Source organism: Cetorhinus maximus, chromosome 6 (genome assembly GCF_964194155.1).
Source record: "Cetorhinus maximus chromosome 6, sCetMax3.hap1.1, whole genome shotgun sequence".
In the NCBI taxonomy this organism is placed as follows: Eukaryota; Metazoa; Chordata; class Chondrichthyes; order Lamniformes; family Cetorhinidae; genus Cetorhinus; species Cetorhinus maximus.
In genome coordinates, this window is record NC_135884.1 from 138,372,254 (window position 1) to 138,388,539 (window position 16,286).

Consider the following 16,286-nt stretch of genomic DNA (forward strand, 5'->3'; position numbering starts at 1 on the left):
AAATGATCACATCGTGACTTTACGCCTACCTTTAGTGAACAATAAGTATGCAAGAATCATCTGTGCATATGTTCTAACAATGGCTAGTTCTGGGGATATCAAGGACAAAATCTATAATGATTTGGGCAGAGCTATTGCAAATACTCCACAGGAGGACAAGCTCATAATGACGAGGAACTTCAATGTGAGGGTAAGAGCTGGCAATCAGGCTTGGAATGGTGTGGAATCAAGGTGTGGGGAGATGCAACAGCGGTGGCTTGCTTCTCCTGAGTCTTAGCACTTTGCTGGAATATGTCACTCACCAACACCAGCTTTAGACAGAAGGCAAAGTACAAAAACACTTGGATGCACCCAAGATCTGGCATCAGACCGACTTTATCATCACCCGGCTGAGCAACATAAAAGATGTTATGATCGGTAGGGCTATGAGAGGAGCAGGGTGCTTAACAGACAACAGGATGCTATGGTGTAAGATGAAATATACAATCTTACTGAATAGAAGAACAACATACGTTCGATCCCCAGGAAAGCTAGATGTGCAGAAAGAGGCATCTGCAGAGCACTGCAAACACTTCAGTTTCAGACTCGAGGAACAGCTGTCCTCCGAAGAAAACTCAAGTGATGATGTTGAAGTGGCGCGGTCAACCTTCAAATCAACAGTTCTGAAAGCTGCCAATGATATTGTGGGAACGTAGAAAAGAAACCGAGATTGGTTTGATGAAAATGACGATCAAATTAAGGAACTGTTACAGGAGACAAATGCAGCATAAGACGCATGGCTGGAAACGAAGATCCATATGTTGTTAAGAAACCACCCTGGGAGAACAAAACGAATGGTGTAGAATACAAGAAGCAGGATAGGGCAAAAAACCCAGAAAGCTTCAAGTCTACGTTGATCAGTATGACATGAAGAATTTCTATGAAGTCCTGAAGACTGGTATGGTCCTCCCTCAAGTGGCTACTCGCTATTCCACTGCTGAAGGGGAATCTATCCTGGTGGACATGACAGGCAGCAAAGACTGCTGGGCTGAGTACTTTAAGTGTGTGTTTAACTGCCCATTCACTGTAAGTGGGGTAGCTGTAGACAAGCTTCCAGACTGGGTCAAATGTGAAAACCTGGACAGCAAACCCTCTGTTGTGGAGGTTGACGAAGCTTTTATGTCTTGGGTAAATGAATTCATTGGCCAACTGAACTCTAACTGCATGCCTTTCTATGTTCCCCTCAATTGCTGCTTGCAATCAACAATGGAGAGAGACTGATGTAAGAATAAACAGTGATGGTTTATTGAGACATAGAGCAGAGCACCAGATCATACATGCTCACTCAGAAACCTCCAGAAGTAGATTGTTCTCAGTTGCCCACGCTGTACTGCGATTCATCAGCGCTGTCACATGAACAGTACGCTTGTATTCTCTTAAAGGGGCAGGGTACCTCACTTTACCACATCCCTCTCCCTTTACTTAAAAGTACAGCCAACAAACTTAAAACACATTAATTATTTACACAATAACTATTTACAGGTCAAGTATCTCAGGAGGCTTTCTTTGATGGGTTGAGCATTGTAGCCCAATAACCTCGGTTGGTGTTCCCGAGACCTCCTCCTTTTTCAGGGGCAGTTTCCCACCATGTCCCTCAGTGGATGATTTTCACCATCTTCTGGGTGCAGTCACATTCACTCCTGCTGCCCCTCCCCTCCAAGCTGAAACAGATAAAGGACATCAAGCACAAAGCGATACAGCGATGAGCTGCATGATAAGTGAGGAGAAAGAGGAAAAGGGGAAAAAAAGATTCTTATTGTTTTTCTTTCCGAGGAATGTCAATAATTTCTTTTTTTCTTCCTGCATGTTCTTTTCTTGGTAGCACTGACCCGTACCTCTGTCTTCTCTTTAATTTCGCTGTTGGCTGGACTAGATACAGGCGTGAGCTGAACATGAATGAGCTCAGTAGTTGGGTTTTCCGACAGCTCTTCTGAGAAATCAGGGCCTTCTAGCTTTAAAACTTCAGGGCTTTTACACAGCTGCTGCTTCAGCTCTTCCAATTCTTTCCTATTCTCATTAATAGTTTCCTGAAGAATCTCATATCTTTGCTCCTTCTCAGCTAATTTGTTCCTTAACTCAGAGACAGGTTTAACTCTTCCTTTTGTTCTTCATATCTTTTTTTGTGGCACAAATTGGTAGCTGATTAAATTTTGTAGCGCACAAAAATCCTTTAATAGATTTTCCACTTCTTTTTGAAGGATGCTGACCTCAGCTTGAACCCTGTCCCGGTGTACATTTCTACGGGCTTCTCCCACTGGGTCTCAGCGTACTTATTTTTTCTTGCAGAAACACTTCTGGTTTTGAATTGGGAATTTAGCGGGTCCTCGAGATTTATCTTTCCCAGCCAGTTCCTTCCGAGGAGGCTTGGTCCCTGCTTGACATTACAAATGGGGGTAATTTTGCAGACTGTTCCTCATCCTGCATCTTGACTTGACATACCCCTTTCACATTTATTTCTTCACCCATGTATGTCCTTAGCTTTGTGTCCTAAACTTCTAATTTCAAAGGATGGATTCCTTTACTCAGATAACTAAAGTATGCCCTCCAGTGACAGGCATCGATGCTCCTGTATCAACTTCCGCCTTAATGGGTTGTCCGTTAATTGTAATGATCACTTGGATCGGCTCGGTTCTACCCACTTTGAAGTTATATAATGAATGGTTGTCTGATTCTATTTCTTCTGGCTCTTCCATGAGGCATATTTCACAATTTTCCCTTCTGCCTTTATAATGTTGTTTTAGCCTTTCTCTGCAGTTCTGCCTTATGTGGCCATAGCGTTGGCAGAAAAAGCAGTCGACTTGTTTGAGTTCTCATTTGCTCACTGGAGCCCTGGGTGTATTTCTCGCATTCATTTTGTGGGTTTTCATTGTAGCACCATTGTTTTTCAATGGTCTGGAGCTAGAGAGCGCTTCCCGCTTTTCCGCGGAGTCTAAAGTTTTTGTTTCTTTTGCTGCCAGATTGTCCCACTCGACCAGATGGATGGCGCCATTTTGTGTATCTTTTATTACTTTGGAATTTCTAACAGCGCTCTCTATGGTGGTAGCTAATTCTAATGCCTTGTTGAAGTCTAGACTAGGTTTGGCTTGTAAACGCCTTTGGATAGTATCATCTCCAATCCGGCAAATCAGCCGGTCTCTCAACATATCACTAATGGATGTTCTGAATTCGCAATGCTCAGTTAATGCCTCTAAAACAGTCACATAGTCAGTTATTGTCTCCTCCGGAAGCCTGTCCCTTGAATTGAACTTGAAGCACTGCATCGTAACTGAGGGCTTTGGTCTCAGGCGGTTCTGTACAATTTTTATTAACTCGTCAAAAGTCTTCGAGTCTGGGGCGCTAGGTGATGTAAGGTTATGGATCAGCCTGTACGTTTTGCTCCTGCATAAGGACAAAAGAATCACCCCCTTCTTCTCCTCCCCCATGATGTCATTAGCAGTAAAAGAAGAACGCTAGGCGCTCGATATACTGAGACCAGTCATTTGCAATCAGGTTGAATGGATCGACATGCCCAAACTGTGGCATCGTGAATGACTGCAAGGGGACTGCACTTCCAATAGGCTTTCCAGATGATGACAAATCTAGGTCGCCCTCTCTCTGGGGTCTCTTGTTGCCTTTCACAGGGTCGCCCTCTCTCTGGAGTCTCTTATTATTTTTTTCCCATAGCCATTTTTCATATATTTACCAGCTTAAATGCATTGCTGCTTTAAGAGCAGTCACAGTATATTTTTTTAACTGTCTCTGCAGCTGTCGGCTTTTCTCTGCTGTGTTTTGTGCTCTTTTTGAGTTTTGGCTGGATCCCCGTGATTGCGATTCTGCAGGGTTTTTAAAAATTTTAAACTGCAGTACTGCTTTCTGCTCCTATTGCTGGCTGTCGCCTATTTTACAAGTACAGATGCTCTTTCCAATGCTTTGCTCACCTGTCTTATGGAATCACTCTCAGGGGCCTTGCAATGTTTTTATTCTTGTTGCAACTTTTATGTCTTGGGCAAATGAGTTTGTTGGCCAACCGAACTCTAACTGCACGCCTTCCTATGTTCTCTTTAGTTGCTGCTTGCAATCAATAATGGGGAGAGACCGATGTAAGAACAAACAGCGATGGTTTATTGAGACATAGGGCAGAGCATCAGATTGTATATGCTCACTCAGAAACCTCCAGAACTAGACTTACAGTCCCCAGTTTCCCGTGCTGTACTGTGATTCATCAGTGCTGTCACATGATTGCATTCTCTTAAAGGGACAGAGTACCTCACTTTACCACAAAAGTCATCAGAACCCATACCCTCAAGAAAAGCTCCAGGCTCAGCCAGGATCCCAGGCGAAATTTACAAATTGGAGGGACCCCAGCTAGCCACCAATCTCACACAATTATATCACAGAATGTGGGATCAGCAAACTATTTCTCAGGAGTCGAAGAATGCCATGATTGTTCACTTGTACAAGGAAAAAATACAAGAACCTTTGTGTGCCAACCACAGATTCTTGTGATAGATTCTAGCAAAAAGTCCACTCAACAGAGTGGTAAGCCACATAGCAAAATGTGTAAACTGCTAGAAAGTCAATGTGACTTCAGGAAAGGCAGGGGCACTTGCGACATGATCTTCACCCTTCAGCAAATACAAGAGAAATGTCATGAACAACAGATGGGACTCTACTGTGTCTTTGTTGAGCTGACGAAGGCCTTTGACACAGTAAATAGAGAGACTCAGTGGAAAGTCTTAGCCAAACTGATAGAGCTGTTAATCTGATACAGCAGTTTCATGAAGGATGATGGCTAGAGTCGCTGACTGTGATGAATACAGTGACCTCTTTGACGTAACAAGTGGTGTGAAGCAGGCGTGTATCATGGACCTTGTGCTTTTCCATATATTCTTTGCTACCATGCTTTCTGGGGCATTTGATAGAAATGTTGATGGCATATGCATCCAATTCGGAACAGATGGCAATCTCTTCAACCTGAGACAACTGAAATCCTCAACTAAGGTATCAGAGATGATGATACAGGAATTGCAGTTCGCTGATGACTGTGCCATCACACTATGAGCATGGTCTACAAAGGATCATGGACTATTTTTCAAAGGCAGCTGATGATTATGGGCTAATTGTCAGCTTAAGGAAGTCAGAGATACTTCAACCGCCACCAAATTCTGACTATATCCCACCTACTATAACTATCAATGACACACCATGAAGGCTGTAGATAACTTCACTTACCTTGGCAGAACAATCTCCAGAAATGTTTGCACTGATAGTCAGGTGGCAAGTAGAATAGCCAGAGCAAGCTCAGCATTTGCCCGTTTACACGAGAGATTGTGGAGGAAATAAAGAATCAAGCCTACAACAAAACTTGCTGTGTACAAAGCTCTGGTAATACTTATCCTCCTATATACTTTGAGTCATGGACTACTTACTCAAGACATATTAAACAGTTGGACAGGGTCCACATGAGATGCATTCAGAACACCATGGGCATCAAATGGGAGGACAAAGTGCCCAACACTGAGGCACTACAAAGACCATAAATACCTGGAATGAAGCACTCATCATTAAAGCCCAGCTCAGCTGGAGTAGACATTAATAGGTATGACTAACAATAAAATCCCTAAGGCAGTCATGTATTTGCAGCTTAAACTTGGACACCGGCTGTGAGGTGGGCTGAGATTAAGGTTCAAGGATTCCTTGAAGGTGAACCTCAGGAAATGTGGCATGTGTGCAGCTGGGAGAAAAATGCACAAGAAAGAATCACTTGGGAGGCAATCTCAAGTGGTGACGTTATTTCTTTCGAACAGCAAAAAATTCAGGCAGTAAAGGACAAAAGGCAAACTGGAAAGAGCGAGGAGTCCCAACAAAATCAGACAATTCATCCTTGCCCACACTGTGGAAAGCCATGCAGGTCTGCAATCGGGCTCTACAACCACATTAAAGCATACAACAGATGATTGTACACACTCAAAAGAAGGTTATCTTCAATAAGAAAGGGAAACCGACGAAAACGATGTCCTGTCCATAAGAAGCAGGACAAATCCAATCTGGCCAACTACTGCCCCATCAGTCTACTCTCAATCATCAGCAAATGATGGAAGAGATTGTCGACAGTGCTATCAAGTGGCATTTACTCACCAATAATCTGCTCACTGATGCACAGTTTGGGTTCTGCCAGGACCTCATTCAGCTCCAGATCTCATTACAGTCTTGGTCCAAATATGGACAGAAGAGCTAAACTACAGGATTGAAATAAGAGTGACTGCCCTTGACATCAAGGTACCATTTGAACTAGTAAAATTGAAATCAATGGGAATCAGTAGGAAACTCTTCACTGGGTGAAGTCACATGTAACACAAAGGAAGGTGGCTGTGTTGGAGGCCAATCGCCTCAACCCCAGGACATTGCTGCAGAACTTCCTCAGGACAGTGTACTAGACTCAAATGTCTCCAGATCGACTAGACCGAATCATGAATGACCTTCCCCGGCAGCAGTGTGTACCACCCACAAGATATAATGCAGCAGCTTGAAGAAAATTCCTTCAAAAGCACCTTCCAAAACTGCGACTTCTACCACCTAGAAGGACAAGGGCAGAAGATGCATGGAAACCACCTGCAAGTTCTCCATCAAGCCATATACCATCCTGACTTGGAACTATATTGCCGTTCCTTCACCGTCACTAGGCCATAATCCTGGAATTCCCTCCCAAGTGGCACTGTGGATATACCTACTCCTCATGGATTGCAGTGATTCAAGACTTCACACCACCACTTTCTCAAGAGCAATTATGGATGGGCAATAAATCCTGGCCTTGTCAGCAACACCCACATCCCATGAAAGAATAAAGAAAAAATTGAGCAGAGACAGTGCAGAAGAGGATAAGTTGCCCGCAGAGTGTAGAGGATGAGGAAGAGAAGGCATCTCAGCAGGAGGCAGTATTGAACCAGGGGCAACTGGCAGCACTTTTCCTACCTCCACCCAAGTTGTGAGCCATGTGTACCTTGTCTGCGATTTGCAAAGGAGGTGCTCACCTTTTGCAGGCAGGCTTCAGAACAGGGTAAGGGTGGCATTGCCAGTGGCTGTGAAGCAGCCATGGTCATGAATTTCCTCACGTTGGGATATTTCCAAGCTGGAACAGGCAACTTGTGTACCATCCTCCAGTTTGTCATCTGCTGCTGCATAAGGGAAGTGACTGAGGCTCTTTATGCCAAGAGAGGGGAATACATTGTGTTCTCTCTGACTAGAGAAAAGCAAGCAGATCATGACAGGATCTTTGCCAGGTTAGCATATCATTGAATAGAATGATTATCCTTTTTAATGAACTATACTGGACAATATAATATAATGTTATCAGTAAAGCTACTTTTAGGAAATACATACATTATTTAAAAATTGTAAAAGTTGGCTGTGATTAAAGTGACAATGAGTTCCAATTGTTCTGGAAATTAAAGCATTTTCACATACAGCTCAACATATGCAGCAGACCTGAGATTAAGTAGTGACATTGTGTGACAAAGGATAAATTAAGTATTACCTTAAGTTTGCCTAAAAATATGCCTTTACCTCAAAAGTCCCAGTTTTCCTCTTTGCTCTAACTTTAGCAAATCTATTAATGCGTTGCTTAGAAACGCATCTCAGATGCATTAAATCTGAAGCAGAGAGGAAAGCATGTCAAAAATATCGGATGATATTAGTTAGGCATAATCTTAATATAATAACCAGTTTACTTGGGCAATTTGTTACTTGTTACTGAAGCACAGAGCCTGTGACTAATGCTGCAAAATGAGGGATTGTAGCGATTTTGCCAGTGAAAGTAAGGCTAATGTCAAATTAGCCATTCCAGTGTAAGTAATAAACGGATGCTAACATTAACCCAGGCAGGCCAATTCCAACCTAGGTTGTTTAAATGAACATTTATCCAATAATTTGTAGTCTATGTAATCAGATTAAAATGTGTTATGACTGAGTTAACTGTTTTCATTCTACTTGCTCTTGTGTTAATGCTATGGAAAGAAGTAGAAAACCTGAATAAATTATGGTGAAAACAACACTGTAAGCATTTGAAAAAAATTGGAAAAACATCAAAGGGATACAACAACAGAGTCCTTAAAAGAGACAATTCAGATCCAAGGAGCTCAATCATTATTTATATGAACTTTTAGACATCCTTGTCTGTACAGATACTAGTGCACTAAGCTTTTCTTCCCAGAATATAGTTTGACTTTCACCTTAACAGATGTGCTCTGTTTTCAGGCTGGCTGTTCTCCAGAACAGTGAGAAGAGGCACATTGTAAGCTCTTGTGTAAACTTACTGTCTTGACCCAGTTGTGAGGCCTATTGGCATAGTGATGTTACCATTGCGCAGAAACAGCTGGCCTGCACTTAGCTCATATATTTTTAAAATTTTTATTTGACAAGATGCTTGACTGCAGATAATTCTCAAATTGTGATACTGCTGCTGAACAACACTGAAGCCCTTGAAAAGTGGCAACACTCAAGTTCACTGCAGCTCAGATTGATTCTTGTCAGCCAATTAAATGGCAGCACGGATGTCTCCAGTGCCCTTATTACAGGTGCCGATATTTGCACTCCTCTGCCGTTGAACTAAAACATGCCAAATGCTTGGTTTCCCTGCCAGCTAGAGCTTTGGTTGCATTTTCTGTGCTGCCGTATTCAAGGACTGAAAACACAGTGCAGATTATCTGGAGACCAGCAAGGCGATAATTTTAACCCCCAAAAGCAGCTTGGGTGGGGGTGGATAGATAGTTAAAATATAGTTTTTGGATCACAACCGCAATGGAGACAGGTTTCAATGCCTGTGACTAACCTTCTTGCCAAAGCTGGGGCTTTATTTCAGTGGTCCTCAACCCTTTTTGTCCTCAGGCCTCTTAGGTGGGCCGAAAGACCACCAGAGACCACCTACTGGGTTTATCCTACCCACTTTCACCTGCCACCACTGGGCAAAACTCATCAGAATTAATGGAAATGTAATAAATTAAATTTTTAAAATTAAGTGTCATAAATAAATTATTAATTCATGCCAGCATCAAAAATGAGAGGTTTTCAATTTATAAACCTGATGCTACAGGAGAATACATTTGTTTGAAACATTTTTTATTATTGTGCTATCAAATCATCACCATAACCTTCTTCTAACAAAGTAATACTTGTCTTACGAGTACATTAATCAAACAAAATCTTGCTTATAAAACTACACTGTTGTTGTTCGCGGTGATGATGTCTCATGCCGATCACACAGGAGCCGGTCTGGTTGTATGATGTCACGTGAGTGACGGGGTTAAGGGTTCTGCCCTGTTGTCTCATATTGGCCTCGGCCTTGGATTATAGTTAGGTTTAATTGCAATGTCTTCAAAAACGGTTTCCTGGGCTTGGGGAACTGACTGGGCAAAGGATGAAATTGGGCCACAATTCAGGTGAATGTTTAAACTTGTGATTGCCTCATCTGAATAAAGCTCACTTATTATAGCTAGTATCTTATTCCCCTCCTATGATGAGAGGTTGAATAAATTGGGTCTATATTCTCTGGAGCTCAGAAGAATGAGAAGTGATCTCATTGAAACATTCAAAATTATGAAGAGGATTGACAGGGTAGATACTGAGAGATTCTTTCCCCTGGCTGAGGAATCTAGAACAAATGGTCACAGTCTCAGGATAAGGGGCTGATCATTTAGGACTGCAATAAGGACACATTTCTTCACTCAAAGGGTTGTGAATCTTTGGAATATTCTATCCCAGAGAGTTGTGGATATACCATGATTGAATATATTTAAGGCTGAGAGAGACAGATTTTTGGTCTCTCAGGGAATAAAGAGATATGGAGAGTGGACAGAAAAGTGGGGTTGAAGCCCAAGATCAGCCACGATCGTTTTGAATGGCAGAGCAGGCTCGATGATCTGTATGGTCTTCTCCTGCTCTTATTTCTTATTTTCTTATGTTCTAGCAGAGAGGATTGGGGCTCTTCACTCATCTTCAGATGTGGACAATATAGAGGAGGGGGAGGATGATGAAGATGAACACCCATCATTAGGCCAGGATGCCAAAGATACCCTAATATCATGGAGGATCATTTAGTGTTAAAATCCTGCAGTCTGTTCCCACTACATGGACCACAACCCCCCACTGTCTTTGCACTAAACTGACCTTCAACACTCCGCACACTATATATCCTCCCAATTGGTCCATTATGTATTGACATTCACCATGAAATGATGAAAGGACAAGTTAGCACTTGGCTTGCAATAATGGCCAAGATATGAAACTGGCACAAGGAAGGTCCCTGCTCTGGCAGCTGAGCTGTTTTTGGTTTGTTTTCTGTGGGTTTTAGAGCCCCTGAGGGCCTCATTAAGACTGCAGTGATGGTTCAGCCATCGGAAGACAAGGCAGGTTGTTGTATACTGACCGGATAGCAGGGAGCAATGGGGATGTAGCAATGGGTAACGTGTAGAAGTGGTTTGAGTGGAATTCCTACTTTCACGTCTCCTTATGCAATTATCCCTCTTCCGGACCAGTGCTACCTCTGCTGCAGACCAGCTTAGTGGACTTAATGGCATGTTGGATAAAATATTTGCCATCCTGTTTATGTCAGTAGACATCCTTGAATGGCCATGGTCATGGCCTGCATGGACTCATTTGAGAGCCTGCTTGAAGCTCCATGCAGGTAGGCACTCTCTGTCTGGCAGAGCTTCTTGCAGTTTCCTGTGCCACCGATCCAAAATAGCACTTCAGTTGGACTCCATTCTCTGCTGCTGTGGAGTGTGGGTGGCACATCTGTCAGAACCTGTTTAAGCTCCTGATGCACTACTACCATTCTTGTTCTCAATAGTAATCCCTGGGATTCAGCTTCTGTGTCCAGCTGAGCAGAGATCAGAAAGGATTGGATCCCTCGCATTGTTCACTGTAAGATGTGAATCACCAGGTGCAAACCCAACTAACAGTCTAAGGTACTGAAGTGTGAGGATTTGTGGCAGAACTTGTCCGTGCATCCTGTGACAGAGCGCCCTTAGAAGGAATGAATGCCTCTGAGGAATAGTCCTTAAGTATATTTTGTGACACTTGCTGTACAAGGCCCTAGAAGACTAAAAAAGACAAAGTGACAAGCTTGAAAATCACCATACTCTGTCTTCTCATTGTTTAGACAATCATAAAATAATGTCAGCATATACGTATCAGAAACATATGTAACTCTGCTCACAGCTATTCACGAATGTCCTGTCACTTCATTTCCCATTGAGAAGGATGCAGATGAGCCACTTATCTCCAGCTATCATAGCTGCTCTATTTGTAATGGCCCACCCAAGTGCCTGCTTCTCTTCCTTGCGTTTTGCATCCTTGTCTTGTACAAGAGTTAAAAAATCAAACCTGTGAGTGAGTGAGGTTGGATATTTACCTAATAGGTGTGGTGCATTTGGTGAGACAATGAGGTGTTGCATCACATTGCACAAGGATTGGGCTGGGCAGTGACATTGGATGGATAAATGAGGAGGTGATGAAGTGCATGGAAAGTGAAGGCTGGATGCTGCTGAAAGTTGAGTGGGTGTGAGAAGTGATGTGATAGAGTGTGCTTGGCAAGACAGAGTGAAAGGCAATGGGAGTTTAAACCACAGGATGTAGTTGAATTTGCAGATGTGCTCACTTTTCCTGGTCTGCTTAAGTCATTCGGCCACTTCCTACATTGCAGCCAATGTCCCTGCTGCTCATCTCTTCAGCTGCCTCCAATCACGCCACTGTGGTAAAAGCAGCACATTTCTCCCTCCCTTGGCTGGGAATAAATATGCCTCTGCCCTTCCTGTCTGCACTTACAAGTAATTCGAGGGATGCATCTTTACTTCTAGTTGCTGCTCTTGCTCTAGGTGTGCCATCCATCATGAGCACCTCCAATTTCTATCTAGATACAGTTGAGATCACATCATGTGGGAATGTATCACATCTGCTGTGAGGCTTGGAGACACGAAACCCTGAAACCAAAATGAATTCTTTCATTCGCAGATTCTGGCCTATTGGGTTGACATCTAGATTCCATCCACTCAATTCCACTTTGAAGTAGCCTTCAGATTAATATTGGGTTCTCAACCTAAAAGAGCACTGGACAAGCCATTCCCTGGGGCACATTCTTCCCAATCTTTCTATCAATATTGGATGGTTGCTAAGTAAGTTTGATATGTGTGGTAAAGAGCATAATCATAACAAGGTTAAAATAAATGACTCACAATTTAATATACGTGAAAGCTGGATTAGTAACATGAATAATCATCTTTCCCCTTGCATTCCCCTGGTAATTTCACAACCAATGGATCAGACCTAAGCTCCTTGCCACATCCAGCCGAGAATGGTGGCGGACAATTAAACAACTCACTGGAGGAGTAGGATCCATAAATATCCCCATCCTCAATTTGGGGGAGCCCAGCACACCAGTGCAAAAGATAAGGTTGAAAGATTGGCAACAATCTTCAGCTAGAAGTGCCAAGCAGATGATCCATCTTGGCCTCTTCCTGAGGTCCCCAGCATCACAAATGCCTGTCTTCAGCCAATTCAATTCACTTCACATGATATCAAGAGATGGCTGAAGGCATAGGATGCTGCAAAGGCTATGGGCCCTGACAATATTTCACAAATAGCACTGAAGATTTGTACTCCAGAATTTGCCACGCCCATAGCCAAGCTGTTCTAGTACAGCTACAACACTGGCATCTACCCGGCTACGTGGAAAATTGCCCAGGTATGTCCTGTACAGAAAATCAAGACAAATCCAACCTGACCAATTACTGCCACAACAGTCTACTCTCGATCATCAGGGAAGAGATGTAAGAGGTCATCATCAGTGCTATCAAGTGGCACTTGCTTAGCAATAACCTGCTCACTGATGCTCAGTTTCGGTTCCACCTGTAGTGTACCTTGTAGATGGTACACACTGCTGCTACTGTGTGTCGGTGGTGCAGGGAGTGAATGTTTGTGGATGTGGTGCCAATCAAGTGGGCTGCTTTGTCCTGGACTGTGTCAAGCTTCTTGAGTGTTGTGGGAGCTGCACTCATCCAGGAAGGTGGGGAGAAATCCATCACACTCCTGACTTGTGCCTTGTAGATGGTGGACAGACTTGAGGAGTCAGGAGGTGAGTTACTCACCACAGAATTCCTAGCCTCTGACCTGCTCTTGTAGGCACAGTATTTAATGACTAGTCCCGTTCAGTTTCTGGTCATTGGCAAACCCCAGGATGTTGATAGTGGGGGATTCAGTGATGGTAATGTCATTGAATGTCAAAGGGCGATGATTAGAGTCTCTCTTGTTGGAGATGGTCATTGCCCGGCATTTGTGTGACATTAATGTTACTTGCCACTTGTCAGCCCAAGTCTGGATATTGTCCAGGTCTTGCTGCATTTGCATATGGACTAAAAAAACATAGAAACTAGGAGCAGGAGCAGGCCATTCAGCCCTTCAAGCCTGCTCTGCCATTCAATATGATCATGGCTGATCCTCTATCTCAACGCCATATTCCTGCTTTCTCTCCATACCCCTTGATGCCCCTAATGTCCAAATATTTATCAATTTATTTCTTGAATACACTCAGTGACCTGGCCTCCACAGTCTTTTGTGGTAGAGAATTCCATAGGTTGACTACACTCTGAGTGAAGAAATTTTTCCTCATCTCAATCCTAAATGGCCTGCCCCGTATCCTGCGACTGTAGCCCCTGATTCTATACTCCCCAATTCTCTGCATCTAGTCTGTCTAGCACTGTTAGAATTTTATACGTTTCAATCAGATCCCCTCTCATTCTTAACTGCTTCAGTATCTGAGGAGTCATGAATAGTGCTGAACATTGTGCAATCATCAGTGATCATCCCCACTTCTGACCTTATGATGGAAGGAAGGTCATTGATGAAGCAGCTGCAGTTGGTTGGGCAGAGGACACTATACTGAGGAACTCCTGCAGTGATATTCTGGAGCTGAGATGACTGACCTCCAACAACTACAATCACCTTCCACGAAATCTATTCCATTTATCACGGCGGTAGTGCCACACAACACGATGGAGGGTTTCCTCATTGTGAAGGTGGGACTTTGTCTCCACAATGTCTGTGCAGTGGTCACTTCTACCAATAGTCATGGACAGAGGCATCTGAGGCAAGCAGGCTGGTGAGGATGAGTTCAAGTATGCTTTTCCCTCTTGTTGGTTCCCTCACCACCTGCCGCAGACCCAGTCTAAGAGCTATGTCCATTAGGACTCAGCCAGCTTGGTCATGGTGGTGCTACTGAGCCACTCTTGGTGATGGACATTGAAGTCCCCCACCCAAAGCACATTCTGCACTCTTGCCACCCTCAGTGCTTCCTCCAAATGGTGTTCAACGTGGAGGAGCACTGATTCATTAGCTGAGGGAGGGCAGTACATGCTAATCAGCAGGATGTTCCCTTGATCATGTTTGACCTGATACCATGGACTTCATGGGGTCTGGAGTCGATGTTGAAGACTCCTAGGGCAACTCCCTCCTGACTGTATACCACTGTGCCGCCACCTCTGCTGGGTCTGTCCTGCCGGTGGGACAGGACATACCCAGGGATGGTGATGGTGATGGTGGTGTCTGGGATATTATCTGTAAGATGTGATTCCGTGAGCATAACTATGTCAGGCTGTTGCTTGACTAGTCTGTGAGATGGATCTCCCAATTTTGGTACTAGCCCCCAGATGTTAGTAAGGAGGACTTAAGGCTAGTAAAGCTAGTAAGGTTAGTAAGGCTGACAAGTGGCAAGTAACATTTGTGCCACATAAGTGCCAGGCAATGACCATCTCCAACAAGTGAGAATCCAGCCATCGCCCCTTCACATTCAATGGAACTACCGTTGTTGAATTCCCCACTATTAACATCTTGGGGGTTAGCATTGACCAGAACCTGAGCTGGACTAGTCATATAAATACTGTGGCTACAAAAGCAGGTCAGAAGCTAGGAATCCTGTTGCGAGTAACCCACCTCCTCATTCCCCAAAGCCTGTCCACCATCTACAAGGAACAAGTCAGGGGTGTGATGGAATACTCCCATCTTGCCTGGGTGAGTGCAGCTCCAACAACACTCAAAAAGCTTGACACCATCCAGGACAAAGCAGCCCACTTGATTGGCACCCTATCCACAAACATTCACTCCCTCCATCACCGACGCACAGTGGCAGCAGTGTGTACCATCTACAAGATGCACTGCAGGAATTCGCCAAGGCTCCTTAGACAGCTCCTTCCAAACCCACGACTGCTACCATCTAGAAGGATAAGGGCAGTAGACACATGGGGACACCATCACCTGGAAGTTCCCCTCCAAGCCACTGAGCATCCTGATTTGGAAATATATCGCTGTTCCTTCACTGTCGCTGGGTCAAAGTCCTGGAACTCCCTTCCTAACAGTACTGTGGGTGTACCTACCCAATAGGCATTGCAGCGGTTTAAGAAGGCAGCTCACCACCACCTTCTGAAGGGCAATTAGGGATGGGCAATAAATGCTGGCCTTGCCAGCAGCATCCACATCCCATGAATGAATTTAAAAAATTTACATACACATGAACATAAAAATTAGGAGCAGGAGTAGGCTATTTGACCCCTTGAGCCTGCTTCACCATTTGATGAGATCATGGCTGATCTGACTGTCGCCTGAACTCTAATTTCCTGACTACCCATGTAACCTTTGACTCCCTGTTGGTCAAAAATCTGTTCAGCTCAATCTTAAAAATATTCAATGATCCTGCCTCCACTGGTCTCTGGGGAAGAGAATTCCACAGACTAATGACCCTTTGAGAGGAGAAATTTCTCCTCATCTCCATCTTAAATGGGAGACTCCGTTTTTTTAAACTATGTCCCCTGGTTCTAGTCTGTTCCATAAGGGGGGAATGTGAACTTGTCCACTTTGGCAGGAAGAATTGAAAAGCAATATACTAGTTAAATGGAGAGAGATTGCAGAACTCTACGATGGAAACATCTTCTCAGCATCCACCCTGTCATGTCCTCTCAGGGACTCCTTTCATTCTTCTGAACTCCAATGGGTACAGGCCATTCCTCATAAGACAACCCCTTCCTCCCAGGAATCAGTTGAGTGAATCTTCTCTCAACTGCTTCTAATGCAATTATATCCTTTCTTAAGAAGGAGACCAAACTGTACACAGTGCTCCTGATGTTGTCTCACCAAGGTGCTGTAAAACTATAGAAAAACTTACCCACTGTTACATTCCATTCCCATTGCAATAAATGGCAACATTTCATTTGCCTTTCTATAACCAC